We start from the raw sequence: 24,318 nt of genomic DNA, 5'->3' as shown, positions 1-24,318 counted from the left end.
CAAAAAATGCTGCTTATTAACACTTAGGTGCTAATATTGAAAGCTCAAATTCTCTGCCCACTTTCTGGTACACTGTCTCTCCATCACTACTTCCATGATTGCGTAGGATTCACTTGAGCTCATTTCCAGGTTTCTGCTCTGCTTGGTCTCAGCCCACACGCCCAGCACTCTTGGGATTTGCCAGTGCTCAGGAGAGAAACTTCAGCAGTGTTTGTTTTTAGTAGTTCTTCTCCCGGAACTACCAGGGAAAGGAAGTCCCAAAGCCTGTGGAAGGCGACCCAGTGGCCTCGGATGCTCCCCTAAACCGTGGCACCAGCTTCTCCCCAGGATGCCCCCAGGCATACTTGGGCTGGGACTTTGAAAACAATAAGGAAAAAAAATGGCCAAAAGTTCCTTCGGTACAAAAGGCACCCACGCCCTCAAGCACAATTGGCAGTAGGGTCTGCAAACATCCCACTCTCTACAACTTTGCAGATCAGAAAAGCACCCCCTCCTCCAGGTTATTTACTAATGGTGGTGGTGGGTGGTCCCGATGCAGCTTTCTGTCCTCCACACTTTATTCTACAGAATTTCCAGAACTATAAACTTTGTGTGCACCAAAGGCCTTGTGTAAATTGTGCAAGGAAAAAAATTGCAAATTACTCAAAGGTCTGAAGAGTGCAGTTCTTGAACTCTCTCAGCTCACAACTTCCCTTTGGGTTCCAGAAGGTGAGGGACTAGGGGGCGCGGGGCAGCACCCCAGGGTGCTACCGCGCCTCCAGGTTGTCTGGGCGGTCGAAGAACCACCCTGGTAGCTCACCTGGTTGGTTCCAGGACACCACGGGCCCGCTCAGCACTCATGACCAAGATCACTAAGGGGACACGCTCGGGGTACCTGAAGTTGGGGCTTGGTGTCCCTTCGCGTGGTCTTGGAGGGATTCCGTTGCTGGAAACCGAACCAAACAATCCCTGCAGCAAAGCTTAACTAAGGGTCTCTGGCACCTCCAACTTCTGAGCAGTGCGGAGGCAGCCCTGGCTCAGTCGGGTCTGAGGGACTGTCGGATTCTTTGCCCCAGGTGAAGAACCAAGCAGCCTCGCCTGATTAAGTAGCTTTACATTCTAAGGCAAGTCCCTCTTCCTGGATAGAACCGCTCGGGAAGCGCCCCAGAGGTGGGACCCCAGCTGCTCGCTCTGGCGCATTAAGCCTTCCTACGCTTTGGTAGGAACGTGAAAAGACATCTGCCCACCTTCTGGTTATTTGCCAAGTGATTGGAGAAACCAGAACCCAGCAGCAGCGGGAGGGGGGAAAAACAGGAGGCGGTCACCTCTGCCACAGGTGCAGGTAGGCACTTCGCGTTCCCGCCCTTCAGGGGACGAGATTGGATTTATTACCAAGTAGGAGTGGGTCCAGCAAGCGGTGCAGCACAGCTTTTCTCCAATCAGACTCCACAAGGGTGGCGCCAAGGGGACGAGATTGGATCTGGTCGCTGTGCTGCACCGCTTGCTGGACCCACTCCTACTTGGTAATAAATGGTGGAGGCTTGAGAACTGGAGACCGAGACTGGAGGTGGGCTCTTTGAATAAATGCTGCGACAGCTCTCCCTTTGCCCCTACCCGGATTTCTACCCCGCCTCTGTCCATCGCTACCTGGGTCCGGGAATCCCAAGTTTTGTGACTCACAGGGGGCTGATTCACACTCGGGAAAAATGTTGGGGAATTTCAGGCGCCCTTAGTTAAAAGGCTATAACATTATTAACCAACTTGCTGTTGACAAGCGGGTGCTGTTATGTGCTTGATTCTTGCATTTAATCACAGTGTTAGTATGTAATCTCTGGTGTTGCAGCAGCCTTATTGCAATAGTGAGGCATATTGCAACAGGGAGGCCACAGGCATGTGAATAAAAGACAATATGCTACGGATGAGGGCATGGGAATGTGGAAAGTATCTTGGTCCTAGATAATGACAGAAAGCCCCTGAAAGAACCGTGGAATCACTTACCTCCAGATTCCTATTTCAGTGAGATAATACCTATCTCTATGATTTAACCACAGATCGAACAAAATTTTCAGTTAGTTGCAGTATTTAAATATGCTCATACTGGACATGGCTTACATTTGTTAATATTTTTGTCTTGTCCTCTTTGCTTTTCAAAAATGTGTTGCTGATTTGAATATGGAAGACTTTTTTTCTGTTTTAATTTAATTTTATTCACTTAAAGGTTTACCTGAGAAAGCTGCAATTTAATTTTAAAACAGAAAAAAAGTTCTTGCTGAGTTTCTCAGGGCCTTGCTAAATTGCTGAGGCTAGCTCTGAATTCATGATCCTCCTGCCTCAGCCTCCTTAGCTACTGAGATTATGTGTGTGTGCCACTATACCCAGCTTGGACCTTTTTTAATCTATAAAATTTTTCATAACCTCCCTATACCAAAATATAAACATACACACAGGCATGCACACACACACAGGCCCACATGATGTCATTCTGCATGGTCTACACAATATAATAATAAGAATGATTTTTACTATTTTGGCTACCAGGATTGAACTCAGGGGCACTCAACCACTGAGCCACATCTCAGCTCTAATTTGTATTTTATTTAGAGACAAGGTCTGAGTTGCTTAGTGCCTCACTGTTGCCGAGGTTGGTTTTGAACTTGAGATCCTGCCTCAGCCTCCCGATCCTCTGGGATTACAGGAATGCACTCCTGGACCTGGCTACACAACCTAATTCATTAGTTCCACCTCATTCCTCTTGATTCCACCAATCTCTGCCCCCCAGCCACATCCAACTCTGTTACCCTCAATGAAATGTTTTTTATTTTTTCCCCACTCTCTGCACCCCCAACCAAGCTATGTTATACTTTCATGGTATAATTATTAAATTAAGATTGTTTTATCTAATTAGTGGTTTGTTTTTATTCTATATTCACTCTTAGGTCTTCTCACTTCTTATACTTTCTATCTGGGGACATGTCTCTCTGAAATACAGCCTTTAGATTTTCCTTGAGTAAGAGCCTGCTGATAGTAAGTTCTTGATGCTTTGTCTGACATTTTGTCCCAATTCTGGTAAGATGTCTTTGTGTGTATAGAATTTTAGGTTGGCAGTTATTTTCTTTCATTCCTTTCAGTATATATTATTCCACTATTTTCTAGTTATTCTCTTTATGTTGAGATGTTAACTGTCAACCTGTCCTCTCTTTAGAAGGTAATTTGTCCTTAAAAATCAAAACAAAACAAAACTGTTTCTATTTAGATTTATCTTTTTGCCTTGGGGTTTCTTCGGTATCACCGTGATGTATGTCCATTTGGGTTTCTTTTTATTTTTAGAGTGTTTGGGATTGTTGCTTTTAGAAAAAATTCAGTCACTATCTTCTCAAATATTATCTGTGCCTCAGTCTCTCTTCTTTCTGGAATTGCAATTAAACATTTGATGCACTTTCTTAGTGTGCCCTACCAAGCTTCTTAAGTTACCTTATATTTCCCAGTTTTTACCCAGTGTGATTAATTCTAGGTAATTTCTTTTGATCTATATGGCAATTCATTAATGCTTTCTTTTGCTATTTCTAAAACAGTGATTAAGTCTCTCCCTTAACATTTTGAAAGTTTTCTTCTAAATGTTCTGGTCTAGTTTTAATTCAAATATTTATTTCACAATCATTTTTCTATTCCTTGAAGATATTTTAAACTTGTGTTTTCTTCTTTAAACATAACATAGTTATTTTTTCTTTCTTCTTAAATTTATTTTTTACAATACAATAATGGAGTACATTATGGCATTAGAGCAGATAACATAGTTATTTTATATTTTCTATGTGATAATTTAAAAATTGGGAAGTCTTTAATGGTCTCTTTCTTTTCTTCTTCTGCCAGTTCCCACTCATAGGGTCCTATTTCTTGGTGTTCTTGAATGCCATTGTGTATTTCTTATTTTCCCCAAAAGAATTATTTATGAGAAAAACTTAAGCCCTTCAACAAAATTGAATTAATCTATAAAGATCTTTCAAGAGTTTAGGGGAACAGCCAGACAGAAGTACTTTACTTTTATATTTGAGGGTTTGGTTTTTTTGTTTTGTTTTGTGTTCTGGATGATGGAAGCAACAGGACACATTGTCTCATGGTCACCGCCTCCCAGGGACAAGTCCTCTCTACCCCTGGTCTTTTCTGTGCCGAAGTAACTTCGCTGTCCCTGTAGACCCATAGAGAGATAAGCATACAGTACTTCTGCTCATGGGGAAGTCATCATGCCCCTTGGGGACCTTGACTCAGTGAGGGCAGAATTTTCAATTAATCCCTGTATTGTGGGTGAGTCCTGGGCTTAAAATTCTTTCCCTTTTGCTCCAGGAGGCTAACAAAATGCATTTTTTTCTGTGTTCAATTGTTTTTAGGAGATTTACCCAAATAATCTAGTCTTCCATTGACAAAAATGAGCATGTTTTAATTATATTGCAGTTGGTTTGCTTGGTGTTTGGGCTTCCTTATTTATTTATCATCTGATTTCACTAGAAAATAAGTTCCATTTTTGTGTAATGATCATCTATTTTATCTGATGACACTTCCTATGTACCAGATACAGTTCCATAGTAAGTTGTATAAACATAATAAATACAATATAAATATTGACTTGATTAATCCTCCTAATAGCCCTCTGAAATAGACAGTATCATTATTATAGAACAAGAAACTGAGATCCTAAAAACTTAAGTTACTTTGCCAAAATCACATAGTTCATCATTTTCAGAGCCATCACTTTACCTCATGAAGACTGGCTTCACAGGGACATGCCTCATGACTAGGGTGTGTGTCTCTCCAAAAGCACCATTTCACCAGACATGGTGCCCAGCAATAGTAGTGTTCAAAACTGTCAAAGTGGTTCTACAGAATGTATAGATATGAATGCTTTGATGTGACTGACTTGCAAAAAGAAATGCAATAACATGCAATTCAGATGGCCGTTCTGTGTAATAATAACTTGATTCTCTTTAGTTCTGACATAGGAGTACAGTGGCTAGATCCAGGCATCTGGTAAGATTTTGTTTTTGTTGTTAGCACATTGGAAAACACTATCATTTTGAAATACCCTTTGAAGGAAAAGCAGTCAGGTGGTGGGGTACAGATAGGGTGGAATACTGTGATACCAGAGGACGGCTGCTGAATTTGTATTAAATAATGAACTTGGGAACAAATGAGTAAGCCACCAGAAGACATGAAATCCTGGAATGAGGCTCTACAAGACATCCGGGCTCTCTTAGGAAATAGAGATCATTCAACTTTATTACTTTAGAAAGACGTTGATGTAAGTAAAAGTCATGTGCTGTCATCCAAGGCCGTGTTCTCTAGCTGGTCACCTGACTCCAGGTCAGGCCTGGGGTAACCTCGATCCTTGAAGAGATGACCTGCTCTCTGCCTTTGGTAATTTACCTTTTCAAAGTGTGGGTTTGGTTCTGCTCCATTGACCAGGTTGTATTTTCTCTTTTGTGGTTGGTTGATGGATCAGCACCTTACATCACCTGAGTACAGGTAGAGGGGATATCTGATGAATGGGTAACATGATTCAGGAAGTGATCCTTTGGTTTCCTCACCTTTATCAAGGCCATTGTCAAACTCCCAGCACTGGGAATTCTTGAGGAATAACTGCTTTCCCAAGCCATGGGCTGTCAGGGGAGGCACAGCAAAGTTTGGGGAGCTCATCTCTGTTCAGTTCAAACACAGCAGATGTCACAATTACAGTTTGGGTAGTGAACATTCAGGCTGTGAACTTGATGTAATTTTGTTTACATATTAAGAAGAACTGCTTCAGATGCAACTAAATATCCTTTATAATAATAATATATTTTGAATTCTTACTATGGTCCTTTTCACTTTATTTTTCATAATGGGGACTGAACCCAGGAGTGCTTAACCACTGAGCTACATCCCCAGCCCTTTCTATTTTTCATTTTGAGACAGGATTTCACTAAGTTACTCAGGCCTTTGCTAAATTGCTGAGTCTGTCCTCAAACTTTCGATCCTCCCGCCTCAGCCTCCTGAGTCACTGGGATCACAGTCATGTGTCACCACATGGAGCAGCTGTTTTCACGTTTAATGGTCACTTGGAGAGATAGATACTATTAGTCTTACGTTTTTATCTTAAAAAGCTGAAGTAATTTCCCCAAGGTTATAGGACGTAAGAGGTAAAGTTATTTTGACTTGGTTTGAGTTACTTTGTCCCTATAATAGAGTGTTTTTCTGATATTGCTTTTTAAATTTCATATTGCCATTTAATTAATCACCAGATCAGTAAATATTTGTTGGTATCAAGGCTTTTACATCCAAAGAGATAGCTATACTTTAGAAATTCTACATAGGTCATTGTTTTCTATGTTTTCCACTTAAAACAATGTGAAATCATTATGGTGGCTTAAATATTAAGCCCTATGGAATCACAGAGGATTCAAAGCTCAAATTAACTATGGGAATTGTAATTATGTACATTTCTTGTGAAAAGACTTGATGGTTGGTTTGAATTATTAGCTGTGTGGCTTTGGAAAAATTAGTTATCTTCAGACTCTGGTTTCCTTGTGTGTAAAGTGGGGAGAATTCTATCCACTCCTCTGGGTGGTGGCAGGATTAGTCAACAATACATTTAATATGGTGTCTAGCACAGTACTTGCCCATAATAAACACTCAGTAAATAAAGGTTTGTTTTTCTTTGCCTAACTTCTTTCATTGGCTGTGTTGGGAAATTCTGTCATTTTTGTCCATCAAATCTATCCAAATGCTCTTTGAAAGTAATGGCAGAAAATCTTGAAAGGCATTGTCCCCTGCCCCCAAGAACATAATGTCAACATTTACTGTAGGATATTTAATATACAACAGTTTGTTCTGAATATGTTTTCAGGAACATGCTTAATGACTAAATCTAATCAAACAGACGTTTTTTGTATGGGATTCAACAATGCTCTTTATCCTTCAGCACCCAAATTGCATTACCTATAGTTCAAGGAGGAAGTGTGCTCAGTTAAGCTTGAATGCAATGCTCCAAGAAAAGGATTAACAAATTGCAAGACGCACTCCTTAGAAATAAGGTCACTACTGGACTGTGGCTGAGGGCACAAGCCAGAGAATATGTCTCGTATGTGCTGCTTCATTAACTCCTGGCATCTCAATATATAACCTGCATCACTGAATGACACCTGAGGAGGGAAAGAACAGGAGGGTCACATCTTTGCTGTTTCAGACAATGTGGCCTTGTTTTTTTTTTTTTTTTTTTTTGTCTTTCAATTTTTAAAATTTCATTAAAGAGATAGAAGTATATAAATTAAAGTCAAGGGTCATTAAATGGTTTATAGAAAATTACTGAGGTTTCTTACCTCATTCCTACCCTCCACCTCTTTATTCAGTACTTCCAATGATTTTGGCTTTTTACTTCTGCACTTATAGATCTCCATATTTGTCAATAATAGGAATTTTAGGGGGCTGGGATTGTAGCTCAGTGGTAGAGCACTTGCATCACATGTGTGAGGTACTGGGTTCAATCCTCAGCACCATATAAAAATGAGTAAATAAAATAAAGGTATTTGCCCATCTAAAACTAAAAAAATATATTAAAAAAATAATAGGAGTTTTATGCTTTCTTTTGATTGATCAGTATTAGCCATCCTGGAAGTTTCCTACTGTTCATTAAGGATTCAGTTATTTCTCTACCTTGACATCTGCTTCCCCTCTCCCATATTCCCACTAGAGAATATTATATTGCAGCTCTTGTTTAACTGACTATTCTGTGTTTGTATCATTGTGTCTATGCAAATATTGTTCAGCCTAAACATTGTGCTCTACAAATGGACATTTACTATCTTCCTTGGCTTCTTTTCCTGAATTGACAATGAACTTGTTTTCCTTTCAATTAGTTTATCTTTGTCCCTATTTCTAATTCTTTCCATACCTTCCAGAGGCTTATTGGTTCACTTTTCTGCAAGGTCAAGGACATCCATAACCTCTGAGCTCCATTTTGATCTTTTTGGAGACATGGCTCCTAGACTCCTCCTTTCTCTTCCACTGTGGACTGACTGCCCCAGGCCTGCTGCCTATCTTCTGCCTGTGAACTCCTTCAGTTGGATCCTGGATTTTGAGCCTTTCTCTTTCTTGGTGGACTTCCCTGTTTTGGTGGAGCACATCATCAGGTGGAGCAGCAGCAGGCATGGCAGTGGAAGTTGTCCATGTGTCTGACCCCTGGGTTGCACAGTTCCTGTCTGGACTGTTTGCCCTCCATACCATGCGTGGCATCCATGACGCTTCCTGGGTTCTCATTTTACCCCTTATTCTAGAAAGTCCCTATGTTTCCCCTCCAATTTTGAGTTCCTCTTTTCTTTTTTTTCTTTCTTTTTTTTGGGGGGGGGGAAACCAGGGATTGACCTAAGGGGTGCTTAACCACTGAGCCACATCCCCAGCTCCCCCCACTTAAAATAGTTTTTATGTGGTGCTAAGAATCCAAACCAGTGCCTCACACTTGTGAAGCAAGCTCTCCACCACTGAGCCACAGCCGCAGCCCAGCCCCAGCCCTTTTTTTATATTTTATTTTGAGACAGGGTCTCACTGAGTTGCTTAGGGCCTCACTAAGTTGCTGAAGCTGGCTTTGAATTTGTAATCCTCCTGCCTCAGCCTCCTAAACTGCTGGGATTACAGGTGTACACAATTGCATCCAGGTGCTGCTGTTCCTCCTCCCTCTCCCCCATCCCCTTCCTCCTCCTCCTCCTCCTCCTCCTCCTCCTCCTCCTCCTCCTCCTCCTTCTCCTCTCTCTCTTTTATATCCTACATCCTATTCCTTCACTGGCTTACTCCCTCGATTACATTCCTCTACCTTGCTTTCTGTTTCATTTCCTCATATCTACCTCTTCACTAAAGGTCAATCCTATGTTTAATATGTTAATTAAATATTTAATTTCACTATTTAAAAAATTATATTCACTATTTTCAACTCCACCTGTTTTATGTTTTCATGCTCTTATAGTCTATTCTTTTGTTATCTCTTTGGTCATTTTGAATATACTTTTCTTACTACAATGTTTTAGTTGTTATTCCTAAACTTTCTTTTTTGACGGTTAATTGTACAATTTACTGTATCTGCTTATTTATATCTTTCTCACTTGTGATTTTTTAATGTGAGCTTATTTATTTATCTGTTTTTGTAGTACTGGGGATTGAACCTAAGGGCACTTTACCACTGAGCTATATCCCTAGCCCTGTGAACTTACCCTGTGGACAGGGCTAATTTTTCCCCCCACGGAAGTTTTGTGTGGTCTGTATCATTATGCATCCCTCTTTTTTCAAAACCTAGAAATACCATGAGTCCAGACCCCTTCTTGTGTTGGTTTTTCTACTTAGGTTTTCTCCTACCAGTGGGGCGTATAAATTTAAACCTCAAAGTTGCGTGAGTCACATGTTTGATTTCCTTTGGCTAGTCTATTTTTTAAACCCACCTACTCTTTTTTTCCAAAAGGCAACATTTTTCTGGTCTTTGTTTACCTGGATTGTAGCTCTTTCCAAAGGTCCCGGTTTTTTTTTTTTAGCAATTTTGTTTCTGTGTTCACATTTTGTACTGTCCTAAATTTCATTGCCTTTTAAAAACTAAACTTTTAGTTATACATGGAGTTAGAATGCCTCATGACTAGGAAGAGGAAGGGGTTGGGGGTCTTACAGTCTCCCTAGGGGGCATGCCCCCAATGATCTAAGGATAGATCCCATTCCTCAAGATTCCACTACCTCCCAATAGCATCACCCTGGGGAATAAGCATTTTACATATGGGACTTTGGAAACCATTCAGCATCCAATCATAGCAGTCACTTTTACCTTTGCCCTACTAAAAAAAAAAAAAAAAAAAAAAAGCAACGTAGGGCAGTTCCATGTCCAAACCAGTAACATACCCATCTGGGTTTCTGGCCAAATGCCTCTTTACTAGGCACTTTGAGAAGGGTCCCTGTTTCAGAGTCTCAGTCCATAGATGGCTGACTTCATTGCTGTCTGCCTGAGAGGAAGCAAACCATCAGATGGAAAGGTTGTGGTGGAGGAAAGCAGCTGGGGACATGGTAGCACCAGAAATGGGAGGGAAGGAGGGAGAAAGGGAGAAGAACTTTGCTCAACAAGGACAAACTACAAACCCTATAGGCATGCATGCCCACAGTGACCCACCTGGGGTTTAATTCCCTGATTAGGTTAAGATTCTCATAGCCCAGTTATTTCACCTCTAAACTCACACGTGAGTTTTGAGGGGACATGTCATGTCTAAACCATAAGAGTAGGCATTCTTATAAATGGGAGAAGAGTATTCCAGGCAGAAGACAGAGGAATGGCCAGGGCCCCCCCCCCCCAAAGCAAATGTGTGCTTAGCATATTTGCAAAGCCACAGAAGGATCTGAAATGAATCTGAAATGCAGTGATTATGGGCCAAAGTAGTAGGAGAAGAAGTCAGAGAATTTATGGGAATCTGGAGAAGTCATGCATGTAGGTCTTGTGCACTACTATAAAGACTTTGACTTTCATTATGAGGAAGATGAACAATTAGTAGAGGGTGTTAGGCTATCAAATCTGATAAGTTTTAAGATAATCCCTTTACTCACTGTTGAAATCAACTCTTAGGGGCAGAATGAGGGGTAGTTTGGATCTGAAATGTTCTCCAAAGGCTCATTTGTTGAAGTCTTTGTCTCCAGCTGGTGGTGCTTCTGGTAGATAGCAGAAAGTTTAGGAGGTGAAGTCAAGTTGGAAGAAGTAGGGGTGTGACTTTGGAGGGTATATTTTGTACTGGCCATGCCCACTTTCTTTCTGTTTCTTGCTGCCATGAAGTGAGCAGCCCTGATTCACCACATGCCCCCCACCATGATGTTCTGTCTCACTAAACAAAGTTCCAAAGTGACAGGGTCAAGTGACCATGAGCTGGAACCTTTGAAACCATGATCCAAGATAACTCTTTCCTCTTTTCAATTGACTTTCTCAGTTATTTTGTCACAGTGACAGAAATCTGACTAACCCAGGAAGAGTTAAGGAACTGAATTAAGAGGGTGTTACATGTATCTGAGGAGAGATGATGGTGATTTGGAGCAAATGGGTAACAGTCAGTGGAGACAGTGAAAGTGGAATGGTTGTGAATATAGATGGTCTTAACTTATGATGGTTCAATTTAAAATGTTTTGACTTTACAATGGTACAAAAATGATAACCATTCAGTAGAACCTGTATTTAATTTGTATCTTTTCCCAGGCTGGTGTTATACAGAACAGCCTCTCTCCTGATGCTGGGTCGCCATAGCAAGCTGCATTTCCTTGTCACCCCACAATTATAAGGGAAAGTACTGTGTTGCTAAGGTGCTGTATTGGGTAGGTCAGGAGGATTAAGTTCACTTTCCACTTATATTTTCAAGGTATGATAGACTAGCCGGCGGGGTGGTGGCTGTCTGTAATCCCAAGGGCTCTGAAGGCTGAGGCAGGAGGATTGCAAATTCAAAGCCAGCCTCAGCAAAAGTGAGGCACTAAGCAACTCAGTAAGACCCTGTCTAAATAAAATACAAAATAGGGCTGGGGATGTGGTTCAGTGCCACATCTAGAGTGCCCCTGAGTTCAATCCCTGGTACTCGCTGAGCCCAAAAATGATAGACTAATTGGGACATAACCCAATGAAGTCAAGAAACACCTGCATGTTCTGAAGTTTAGAAAGCAAATAGGCTTTTGCTGATGGTCTGCTTGTGGTATGCAGAAGGAACGAAAGGGTCAAGGAATATTACCATTGCAAGGGCAGTGGTCCCAGAGGGTCCCAGATCCAGGTTTTTGGTGCCTAGAACAAAGAATTGAGCAAGATGGAAGAAGTTGGCAGACAAGGTAGAAATTTACTCAAAATGAAGGTAATACTCAGAGAGAGCTAAGTGTCTTGAGCTACCAAATTGCTCAGGGCCCTGTTTACACTGTGAAGCTGGCTTTTATTGGGTGGTGTTAGTTCTCTGCCTTCTCCCCTGGCTGGATCTGGGATTGATTGACACCTTTATTGACAGCTTTATTTTATATAATTTCTTTTCTATTGCCCATAAGTAAGTTTCTGTTTTTCCCTGGAAAATGCACAGAAGGTGAGCACACTGCAATACTAATAAGTTAACTAGCAGCAAGTTAACTTCTTATAAGTCCCATGGGCTATTGTGCATGCCCAGGATTGGGAACTTTTCCCTTCGTGGTCTTGAATTCCCCTTGTGGTTGTCTGGGCTTCCTCCATTTAACAACAGGATGGTCCAGTTTCCCCTCACAGAAAGGGGCATCAGGTGAGAGTGTTGTAAGGGCCCTGGTGGAGTGAGAGCTCTAAGGGTTGGTCCTTTCCCCATATTCTATCTCTGACCTATCAGGATGGCTGTATTAGCTTATTGCTTTCTTCACATTGCAAGAAGCAGAAGCACTGGATAGCGCTTTTAAAAACAAGAACAGAATCATCATCTGCATGTTCTTTCATTATTAAAATAGGGAACCACTCCTAAGTTAATAAGTCTAGAAAAATATTTTTTAAATGATTGAATAGTATCTGCCATGTGCAATATCATAAGTGATTTAATAAGTCCAATGTTAATAGGCATTATGTTACTTTCCGTTTTTCTGAAATGAATTCTGGAATGATCGAGTGATCTGATAGCCTTTGATAGTAGATAGTAATTTATCAAGTGAATCTGCAATTCTGTTGAATATTTATTTAAAAAGTCAACTTGTCTCTGATTTTCAGGATAACCTATCTCCATTAATAATATATCCTCATTACAGGGGTTTAAATGAGACTTTTCTGGTGGTGGTCAAGTTTCAGCTAAGGCCCCAGAGAGCGAGGTAATAGATACCAGCCCAACTGTGAAAGAGATGCTGAGAGAGTATGAACACTATTTTGGGGATCTTTGCTTCATCCTCCATCTTGAGAGTGTATAAGAAGAAAAGTAGAAGAGTGAGCAAGAAATATGATAGCATTTGAGAGAGATTTCTTTTGAGTGCCATGGCTCTTCAGTGAAGGGAGCCCACGATTGGGGTTCCTCAGAGCCCCTCTGAGAGCTCAATGTGTGTCCTTGAGGATGGGGGATTCAGAGGGAGATACCTGACTGAGGCCTAGAAGACTCTAAAGGCACAGGGCCTACTGGTGGAATGAGCAGGGGGCAGAGGTGGGAGTGAGGGCCCTCTACTTGCTGGTGTGGAGTGCAGGTGTGACTGTGGAGTCCCAGAAGGCTTAGGTGTGAAGAAAACCCAATCCAGGCTGGGAGGTTGTAGCAGAAATGGATGTTGGCAGGGGGTGGAAGTGCCGGAATCTGGAAGGCAAAGAGAATTAATCGCAGGCCATAGAAGGAGACAGTGTGGTGTGTGGGGACCCATAGGCGGGTGATCTCCAGAGCTACCATCCCACAGAATAACCTGGTCCCTGGTGTTGTTGGAGCTGCCCCATCAGCCCCCACCACCTGCTTTGGAATTTTACATGAGAGAGAGATAAGCTTCTGTTCTGTTTAATATATCACAATTTGGGTTTTTTGACACTTGTAGCTGAACCAAGTACTGGATACTTTACCAATCTTATTTAAACTCTTTCAGAGAAAGCAAAAATAGAGAAAGCCATGCACCTCTGCAGTCATAAACCAATTACATATGTGAAGCTTGATGTAATTTCTCATTTTTTTTCACTGCTGGAGATCCAACTCAAGACAAGAGGCATGCTGGCAAGGGCTCTGTCACTTAGCTACATCCCCAGTGCTGATGGAATATTTAAAAATTAAATGGAAAGAAAGAGCTAGATAGGTAATTATTTTTTAAAAAAGCATGCTACGTATAACAGGGTGAAATATTTTCTAGGAGTTTAACAGTGACTTGACAGGACAAAATCTACTTATGTAATATACTGTGTTAACAGGGTAAAGGAGAAAATGTCATCTCGAGATTATCTTAAGAGATTTTAGAAAAAAACATTTAGTCAAACTCTCAAGAGACATACTTTCCTACTATAAAGTGTGTTCTTGAAGAACAGCAGTTCTCGTTCTATGGTGTATAGCAGAATCACTTGAGAAATTTGGCAAAAACGCAGAGGTCCAGGCTTGTTCTTTTTTCAATGAACCTGGAATCTGTGCTTGTTTTAGTTTTCCAGGTGATTTTGACACATACCAAGCCTGAGAACCATGAGGGTGTGGTTAAAGCCCACATCGTTTAACTGGCATTTTAGGTATATTCTCATTCAAGTCTCAGAGGAAAGGTGAGGCTGACTACTGTCATGTCTGGGGGTCCTAACCACCATGGTAAGCTAAGAAGAAGAAAAGAGGCAGGAGCATTGGAAAGAAAGGGACAAAGTGGTCCACAATTGGGTTGTGTAGGAATGTGAGATGATCTAAAGATAAAATGTTAAAATAAGCTTGTTCAGCAAGGTTGTTGGATAAAAGATTAATATATATAAATTAACAGAATTCCTGATATCTGTAACAATCCTTTAGAATTGTATTAGAAATAATCTGTTCACAATAGCAACAAAATGATCAAGTATCTAGTAATAAATATTTTAAGAGATGAGCATACATTGTGAGCAAGAAATCATCACATGCTATTGATGAGTGAAAAAGGAGACCCAAATAAAAGAAGAACTATGGAAAACTAAAACCATGGTTGTGGATTCAAACGTCCATTCTGCCCAAATTAAAATCAAGTGCTATTTTAATTAAAATCCTGGTAGGTCTTGTTTGGGGGAGGGGATGGTAAATCTAGATGAGGTGGTCTTAAATTCATGTGGGCAAGTAACTAAGAAAAAGGAAAGTATTGAAGAAAACACACAAGAATGGCAATTTGATATTAAGACTCTCTATAAAGTCATTACATTTAAGACAGTGTGATCTCTCAACAGATCAGAGAGTCCAGAAACAGACCCATGAAATTATGTAATTTCCATTTATGACAAAGAGAGCCCCCTCACTTTGGGGAAAAATGATCTATTCCTGAGCTATCCAATAGAAACATAATGTGTGAGTCACATTTGTAATTAACATTTTTCTAATAGCCTACATTTCAAAAAGTAAAAGGCAACATGTGAAATAAATTTTCACAATATAATTTAACACCAAATATTCAAAATATTATTTCAACATGTAAATCACTGTAAAATTATAGGCATATTTGATGTTTTGGGTACCAGGTCTTGGAAGTCCAGTGTGTATCTGTACTTAACCATACATCTGGTTTTAGACAAATCACATTTCAAGTACTCAACAGCCATGTTTTTCTGGCTACAATATTGGAAAGCACTGGTCTTTTCAATAAATGACACTAATTCCTACTTTGCTTCATAATTCCAGGCATAAATGTGAAAAGTGTGGAAACCTTACAAAAAATATAAGGAATAGCTTTATGATTTGAGTGTTCAGATTAATTGTATAAATAAGATATATAAAGCACAATGTTTATAAAGAAAATGATTGACCATGGATACTGGAAGAAAATACGTACATTGCACATGACTGTAAAGAAATAGTTTGGAATTTACAAGGAACTACAGTAGGGCTCGCGATGTACCTCAGTGGTAGAGTGATTGGCTAGCATGAATGAGACCCTGGGTTCGATCTCCTACCCCATAAAACAAAACAAAACAGCCCCCACTCCAACTAATTAGTAGGCATAGAGGAAATAGCTCAATAGAGAAAAGGTAAAAGTTATGAATGACCAATTCATAAAAGATAATTAAGTTGCTGTTAAACCATAAAAGATGTTTCATTAGTGGTAATCAATGAAATGTGCACTCAAAGAAAAATAGATCATTCTTGAGCAAAAATATTTAAACTGGTGATGCCAAGAGCTGATGAAGATGTGGAGCATTAGGAGCTTTCATCTGATAAGGCGGATGTTGTGAAGCTCTGTGATCTAGCAATGAATGACTTATTCTAATGAATACATCCATGCAAATGTTGGTATCACTGAAAAATAATGAGATGATTCTAATACCTACTAGTAGTCAAAAGGATAAATTAATAAACAAAACATTTCAGATCAGTTAAGGTGGATGAAGTAGATCTCTATATATCAATATGGATTCTTTTCAAAATTAGGCTGTAGAATCACAATAGAATAAGATACCACTTCTTTAAAACATGATATATTGAACTTATGTAGTAATGCTGTAAATTGGGTCAAGGAATGGGGATAAATAAAGGAAAATGGGATGAAGTCCTTTAATTAATCTGTATTTCAAAAATCTTCTAATGCAATGCTAGCACAGTGGATGTGAAGGTTTTATGGAACTGAATGGTAGAGTCAAAGGCACATTGACCTTGACCTAGGAGTACGAGATCACGGGTAAGTTTAAGCAGAAGAGATTTGTTTCAGGGCATTAGGTAGCTTATGGGATCTTGTGGATAATTCAGATTTGTTGACAGAAGCCAGAGTGGATGTGATCACCTAGGAGAAAGTAGGGCAAGAAGTGTTTTTGGAGGCACCAAAAGTCTTCTGCATTATAAAGAGAATGGACAGAAGATCCTGAGGGTGGGGGAAGAGAGTCATGCTGTGAAGTCTAAAAGTGAATCCTGATAGTACTCTGCTCTGGCTCATCTGGCTTAAGGGTTAATCCCATAAGCTTGGTGGGTTGAGCAGGCAGGAGAGCATTACTTTTCATGTTTCAAAAGAGAGAAACTGAAGCTCAGAAACGTTTAAAAGCCTTGATCTGTGACTGAGTCAGGTCTTGGGGCTTTAAATCCTGGGTTCTTGTAGGGATACAATGCTGTCTTTCTGCCAAATTCCTCTGCATGACAAAAGGGTGACTTGGCTTCCAAAGCTCATTGGGCAGTAATCTGCTAATATCCTCTAAACTGGGATCTAAACAAGACCTAGCACTGACCTTCTCCTGTCTACATTGCACCAAATTCTAACCAAATCAGGCTACTGTTATGCTCGAATTCGGGACCCCCAAAGACCACCAGAGACCCAAGATCCATGCAAGCAGCAAAGAGGTGTTTATTGCAAGCTAGCTCGGTCCTCTGTGCATACACACAGCAACTGGTGACGCTGAGAGGCCCCAAGCCCAGGGTTTGCAGCAGTTTTATACATTCTTTGGAGAGGGCAGGGACTTCACATACATCATAGCATCTCTTAGCAAATCATCCCAAGCCACGGGAAAATCAAATAACAACTCTAAAACATGATTAGCACATTCACTGCTGGGAACAAGTTGGGTAGGGGTGATTGGTCAGTACAAAAGGGGTATTCTTTTGAACTGATTGGTTTAAGCCAAGAGGGGTGTACGTGCTGAACTACATGGTTTCCCAACTCGTTATCAACCACCATAAACCACTGGTAGGGTTATCTGGCATCCCAGGTATTTCCCTGTCTCATGCTGATTGGTGGCTGCTAGGGGGCTGCTATGGATCCTCACCTAGCCTGACTGAGTCAGGGATACCTGGTGCAGCAGATCTCTCCTGTTATTTGTAGATAAACAACTCAGCAGGGTGGGAATGTGCTTAGGAGTGCTCTGTGGGTCTTTCCAAGGACTAAGGTCATGTCCCTTCCTTAGACAGGCTTTGCTCTGAGATAGAGGCTGGTTTTTCACTACCATTTTCTGTGTAAACTGTGATCAAACTAGAAAATTGGGTCTTTATATTCTCTAAATGGATGTTATGGTTTGGATGTGAGCTATCCCCCAGAAGCTCACATGTGAGACAATGCAAAAAAGTTTAAAGGAGATTGGATTGTGAGAGTCTTAGCCCAATCAGTGAATTAATCCCCTGATAGGGATTAACTGAGTGGTAACTGAAATGATGGGGTGTGGTTAGAGGAGGTGGAAATTGGGGGCATAGATACAGGGTATATATTTGTATCTGACAAGTGGAGACCTCTGTCTGCCTTCTGATAGCCATGTGAGCTGCTTCCCTCTGCCACATTCTTCTGCCATGAGGAATGAAGTTGGCATTCTATGGATTAAGACCTCTGAAACTGTGAGCCCTCAAACAAACTCTTCCTCTCTTATAATTGTTCTGGTCAGAATTTTTAGTCACAGCAGTGAAAAAGCTGACCAATACAGAAATTGGTACCGGGAGAGGGGTTATTGCTATGATTAACCTGACCATGTGGTTCATAAGCATTTGGAATTTTTTGAGACTTTTTGGAAGAATTTTGATATGTATGGCAGAACAAATGAAAATGCTTTAGATTGTTGTAAGTGGAGCTTAATGGCTGATTCTGGTGGGAGCTCAGAAGACCAGAATGCCAATAGGACTGTTGACAGTGAAAACAGAGCTCAAGGGGGTTTAGAGAAGGAGCACTCTATTGGCATAACATGGCATGGTGACGGTCTGTCCAAAGGGCTTGTGTAGCTCTTTGTGTTATGATCTGTCTGAGAAGTAGTCTGCATTATGTCCGTGTCCTGAAACTTTTTGTGAGGCTGATTTTAAAAGCACTGGATTTTGTTTTTAATCTGGCAGAAGAAATGTTTAGGCAGCATAACACTCAGGAAGTGTGGCATGTGTGTTGCTGGTGGCTTTTAGCCAAGTTTATCATGATATTCAGGAGCACAAAGCAGAGCAGAAAGATTTGAAAGATTTGGACTTGAAAGGCAGGAGTAAAACTGGGGCTAAGGAAGTTGCAGTTGTTAAAGACATTACTGCCACTAAAGAAATCCTGAAGACTTTTGCCTAGAGACAATAAGAAAGATGGCTTGAGGCCATCTCAGGACTGGCAAGACCATATCCATCTCAGGCTCAAGGAAGTAAAATAAAAATTCTCTTGAGAAGAGACCAGTGGATAATCCTTCTTGCACAGGGGGCCTAGGAGGGTTTTTCAACATGATCAGCTACAGAGATACTCAGAGGTAGCTGCAGCAGGGTGCCCTGAAGGCTTGACTGTTGCTCCAGATGACAGCAGACCTTGGCATCAACCATGTGGTGCTGGTTCTGTAGGAATGCAGGATACTGGAGCGAGGGAGTCATGGAGACACCAAGATTTCAAAGGAAGGCCTGAGAGGGCAAGGTGCAGCAGGAATGGAATCCCTGAGGGGGTGCTGTGTGGAGATGTGAGGAGGAAGCTGAAGCTGCAGTAGAGAGACCCAAGATTAAAAATGCTAGTTAACAGGAACATTGTCCTAGAAAACCTGCAGGAATTGAGTAGAGACAAGCAATCAGAATGGCCACTTGTGTTGCAACCAACAAGGCCATAGGCATGGAGCTACACAGACCTTTGGACAGACCATCACCATGCCATGTACACGCAGTGCTGGACTTGGAGCTATAAGCCTTGTTTGCTATGCTGGGTTTCAGTCTTGCTTTGGTCACATCCGTGCTTTCTATGCCCCGATTTTTTGTAAAAGTAAATATTTACTCTGTATCTTTATATATTGGATACTTGTAAATTGCTTTTGATTTTTACAAGAACTCTTGGTGCAAGCTTCCGAAGCTTGGTCTTGAACTTTTGACCAATTGTGGAATTGTTGAAACTATGGGGACTCTTGGAAATGGACAAAATGAATTTTGCATTGTGAGATTGTCCTAAGCTTTTGGGGGCCAGGGGCAGAATGTTATGGTTTAGATGTGAGGTGTCTCCCCTAAAGCTTAGGTGTGAGACAATACAAGAAAGTTTAGAGGAAATAGGATTGGGTTGTGAAAAGTCTCAACCCATCAGTGAATTAAGCATCTGATGGGTTTAATTGAGCAGTAACTGGAGGCAGGTGGGGTGTGGCTGGAGGAAATGGAGCATTGGGGGCATGGCTTTTGGGTATATATTTGTATTTGGCAAGTGGAGATATCTCCCCCCTATCTCTTTCCACCTCCCCACCTCTCTCTCTCTCCCTCTCTCCCTCTACTTCTCCCTCTCTCCCTCTCCCTCTCTCCCTTCAGGTGCCATGTGATAGATCTTTTTAAGTCTGTTCAAAGTCTATCCTTTTGCTTTGTACATGGGTTCCTTATTCTCTCACCTAGTACTGATCATTTAATCTCATTCTACTTCCTGTACCCTCACACTTTATGCTCTGGTTATACCAACTCTATAGCTTTCCCTCTCCCCCTCCCTCTCCCCTCCCCCCTTTTATAGTACTGGGTATTGAACCCAGAATGTGTGCTGTGCCACTGACCTACAATACCCAGCCTCTTTTTCCATCTTTTTTTCTTTTGGGTGGTGCTACAGATCAAACCCAGGACCTTGAAAATGCTTAAGCAAGTGCTCTACCACTGAGCTATATCTCCATTTCTCTGTCACAGCTCTTCTTAAACATTTTTAAATTTTGAGATAGGTTCTCACTAAGTTTCCTGGGCTGGTCTTACACTTGCAATCCTCCTGCCTTAGCCTCCTGAGTAGCTGGGATTATAGGCATGCACCACCACTCCTGGCCACTACATTTGGAATTCTTGTTGAGATAATAAATGTCCTCATTGCTTAAGTCTTTTAGATTAGAGTTTTATTTTATGTGCAGCAAAACTTTTCTGATAGGCCTACTGATTCTTATAAGGTTAATGATTGTCCCATTATTAAAAGTCAATAATTGAGCTTAAGAAGTAGAATCTACATGAGATATTAGCATATATTGAACTTGCCACATTGGGATTTTTTCATGAGGTGGGGAGGGTTCACCTTGACCATTCCAAAATTGTGAGCCTGCTGACCCATAAAAATTTCATAGGTTTTTATCAGTAAATCAGTAAATTCTGATTACCTCTAAAATCACTTTAATATCAAGTTCTTTTCTCCATCCCAATGAATGTGTGACCCCCTGCATCTGCCCTCACCGCTCCCTACCTGCTTACACATCAAGTAAGTCATCTTTTAACAGTGTAGCTCAGGTTGTATCATCTGTCCCATATCACCCATTAGTGCTAAGTGCAATGTGGTGGCCTGGGTTGTGTCCTGGAACACAAAAAAGACATTAACAGAAATACCCATGGAATTTGAACAAAGTCTGGGCTTTAGCAAGTGGTAGTGTGCCAGCTGTTTTCTTAGTCTTGGTAGATATACTGAGGCCGTGTAGGATTTTATTCAGCTTTTGTGCTTCTGTGACTAAAAGATCTGACCAGACCACTTTTAAAGGAGGAAAAGTTTATTTGAGGGCTCGTAGTTTTGGAGGTCTTAGTCCATAGAAAGGTGGCTCCATTCCTCGGGGCTTGAGGTGAGGCAGAACATCATGGCAGAAGAGTGTGGCAGAGGGAAGCAGCTCACATGGTGATCAGAGGCAGAGAAAGAGGTCTCCATTTGCCAGATACAAATATATACCCAATACCTATGTCCTCAATTCCCACCTCCTCCAACCACACCCCACCATTTCAGTTACCATTCACTTAATCCCTATCAGGGGATTAATTCACTGATGGGTTAAGACTCTCACAACCCAATAATTTCTCCTTTGAACCTTCTTGTGTTGTCTCAAATGTGAGCTTCTGGGGAACACCTCACATCCAAACCATAACAAGGGAATTTTGTTAAGGGGCTACATAAGAACTAAATATAAACCCATTCCATAACTGAAAGTTTATTTAAAAAGAAAACCTTAGGAGCTCCCATTCCCCTTATGTTAGAGTTAAAAACCTTTAACATGACCAGTTTCCTCTCTCTAGCCAGATCAAACTTATTTTTTAATTCTTCCCATAAGATAAGCCTTTTCCTTGACTCTAAGTATTCAGTTCCTGGCCCATTAATAAATGTTTTACAAATATTTGTTGAAAATGAACAAATGCTGTATTTTAAAAATGAAAGACTATACTCTGGGACTTGATGAAAGCTGGGCATGTATAAGCCATGGATTTGGTTGTCAGTGGGGTCAAGACAGCCCAGCAGCCCTTCACTTCCATGGTGTTTCTTTCCAATGCCCTTTACACTGTCTCTTCTTCACCTTCATTTGCCCTTCTAGGCTGCTCTCCTTAAATCCTTTACCAGCCCCCATTTTTTAAAAAAAAATTGTTTTTTTAGATATATGTGACAGTAGAGTGTATTTTGACATATTGTTTATACATGGAGCATAATCTAAGATCCCACTCTTGTGGTTCTACATGATGTGGAGTTACACTGGTTGTGTATTCATATATGAACATAGAAAGTAATGTCCAGTTCATTCTACTGACTTTCCTTTTCCCATCCCACTTCCCTTCATTCTCCGTTGTCTAATCCAATGAACAACTTTTCCTTCTCCTCCTCCTTCCTCTTTCTCTTCCTCCTCCTCCTTCCTCCTTCTCCTCCTTCTTCTTCTGTATTGGGGATTAAACTCAGGGGCCCTCGACCACTGAGCCACATCCCCAGCCCTATTTTATATTTTATTTAGAGACAGAGTCTCACTGAGTTGCTTAGTGCCTTGCCATTGCTGAGGTTGGCTTTGAACTCATGATCCTCCTGTCTCAGTCTCTCGAGCTGCTGGGATTACAGACTTGCGCCACCATGGCTGGCTCCAATGAACTTCTATTTTTCCCTCTCACCCCTTATTTATTGTGTGTTATCATCCACATAGAGAATATCTGGTCTTTGTTTTTGGGGGACTGGCTTATTAGCTTGATAGTCTCCATTTCCATCCATTTACTGGCAAATGCCATAATTTCATTCTTTGTTGTAGACTATCCTCTTTTACAGCACCCCTGTCATGACCAGGAAATCTGAAATATCAGTTTGTGTTAACAGGAGAGAATAATGGTCTCCTCCATCCCCCCTGACCCCCAAAACTCAGTGGTGGACAGTTCCAAAGTGGATTCCTGGGAACGGTGCTGCCTCCTTTACCGTCTAACTATCAAAGATATTATAATAGCAGGAATTTCAGACCAAGTAAAGTGAGCCATGTCAAAATTGTGGGGAGGCAGGTGTGGGTAAGCAGGCTTCATACTAAAGAGAAGCAGAGGGATCAAGTGTTGGAAGCACACCGGATAGAGTGAGCCTCACTGTATTTTATAGAGCATGTTGTAATATCCCTTAGACTTGGATTTAACCTTGGACAAATCCTTTTCTTCTCGTGCTTCTTTCATGCCTGCCCCCATGTTATATTCTTCCCCATTCTAAGTCATGACTCTTAAAATAATAATGAGGAATAACTATTATTGATAATATGTGAGGATCACAATGTTATCCCCAATTTGTCAGATGAGCAAACTCATTTCCAAGATCATCTGCAGCTGGTAACAGGAAGATCAAGAATTCCAGCGAGGGTCTTTCTGATTTCAAAATTCTTGTTCTTCTCTCCTAAATGATGTAGGGCAGTTCTTTCTAAACTCTACCTCTCTTTGCAGGGCAGAAGTGCAACGGAGCCTTCTAGAAAGGGAAGGTGGAGCAGTGGGATCTGAACCTGGAAGCGGGTGAGAAAAAGGAAGCTGGGGAGGAGTGGGTCAGCCAGGTGGGGACTCTATGAGCCACTTCTGCTTTCTCCCATGGGTTGTTAATGATAGAAAAAATCTATCACCAAATATATGAGAACAAGGTTTTGAAAAATTTCCCCCAGCCTCTCCCAGATACCACGTCCCTGAAAATACACCAGAATGATAGAAGAATTTAATACATGTAATGCTTTGTCCTTCCATTTACACTATCATAAATTACAAAGTATTGTTCACTTTACAAAATAAAACCATTTCCATATAACTTTTTGACAGTATCAAGAAGTACATAAGCTACAACAAACAAATCTGTACAGTTGAGAGGAACACCAATAGCAGGGACCAGGCCAAGCTATATTGACCCCTAGGTGCAAATAGAGCCCATCTGTCCATCAGCAGGGCCCTGAGGACTCCCCAGGACAACACACTCTGCTCCTCCTTTCACGCCACATAACACACAGTGATTCTCTTCTGGCCACTCCAAAAGGAGACTTGTGAATAATTACATGAATCACCTCAGACAATCAGAGGGAAATACATGGCAGTTGGATTTAAAAAACAAATCTAGATTTACAGTTTTTGATGTTTTAAATATTTCACCTATGTTACAAAATATAGAAATCTTGGTGGGAAAGGCTCATGCTAAAGATCCATATAACCAATAGGATGGAACTATAGAAATAAAATCATATGAAATTTTTCCCAACAGGGTTACTTTTCTCAAGGAGGAAGATATAGCTGGCAAAAATCAACCTATTTATTCTTACTTTAAAAATAGTTTTGTTTATAAAACAAAAATACAAATAATTGACGGTTATTCTTCAGGTTCACTTTGCATCAATACCAAAATGTGACAAAAAAATTTCAACTTTTTATTAAGGTATGAGTACTAAAAGTTTGGCCAAAGAGGAAAGAAGCCAAGGGCTAACTGTTTACATGGTCCAGATAACATCCTGTGTCCTCAAATTGTTTTATGTGAAACAGCCACATTCTGCATGTTCGAGGCTATACACACATAATGAAATGACCATGACCAATTTCAAAACATACTTTGGGAATTCACAATTTTTTTATG

Source organism: Callospermophilus lateralis, unplaced genomic scaffold (assembly GCF_048772815.1).
Source record: "Callospermophilus lateralis isolate mCalLat2 unplaced genomic scaffold, mCalLat2.hap1 Scaffold_530, whole genome shotgun sequence".
Lineage (NCBI taxonomy): Eukaryota > Metazoa > Chordata > Mammalia > Rodentia > Sciuridae > Callospermophilus > Callospermophilus lateralis.
Note: the sequence above shows the minus strand (reverse complement) of the source record.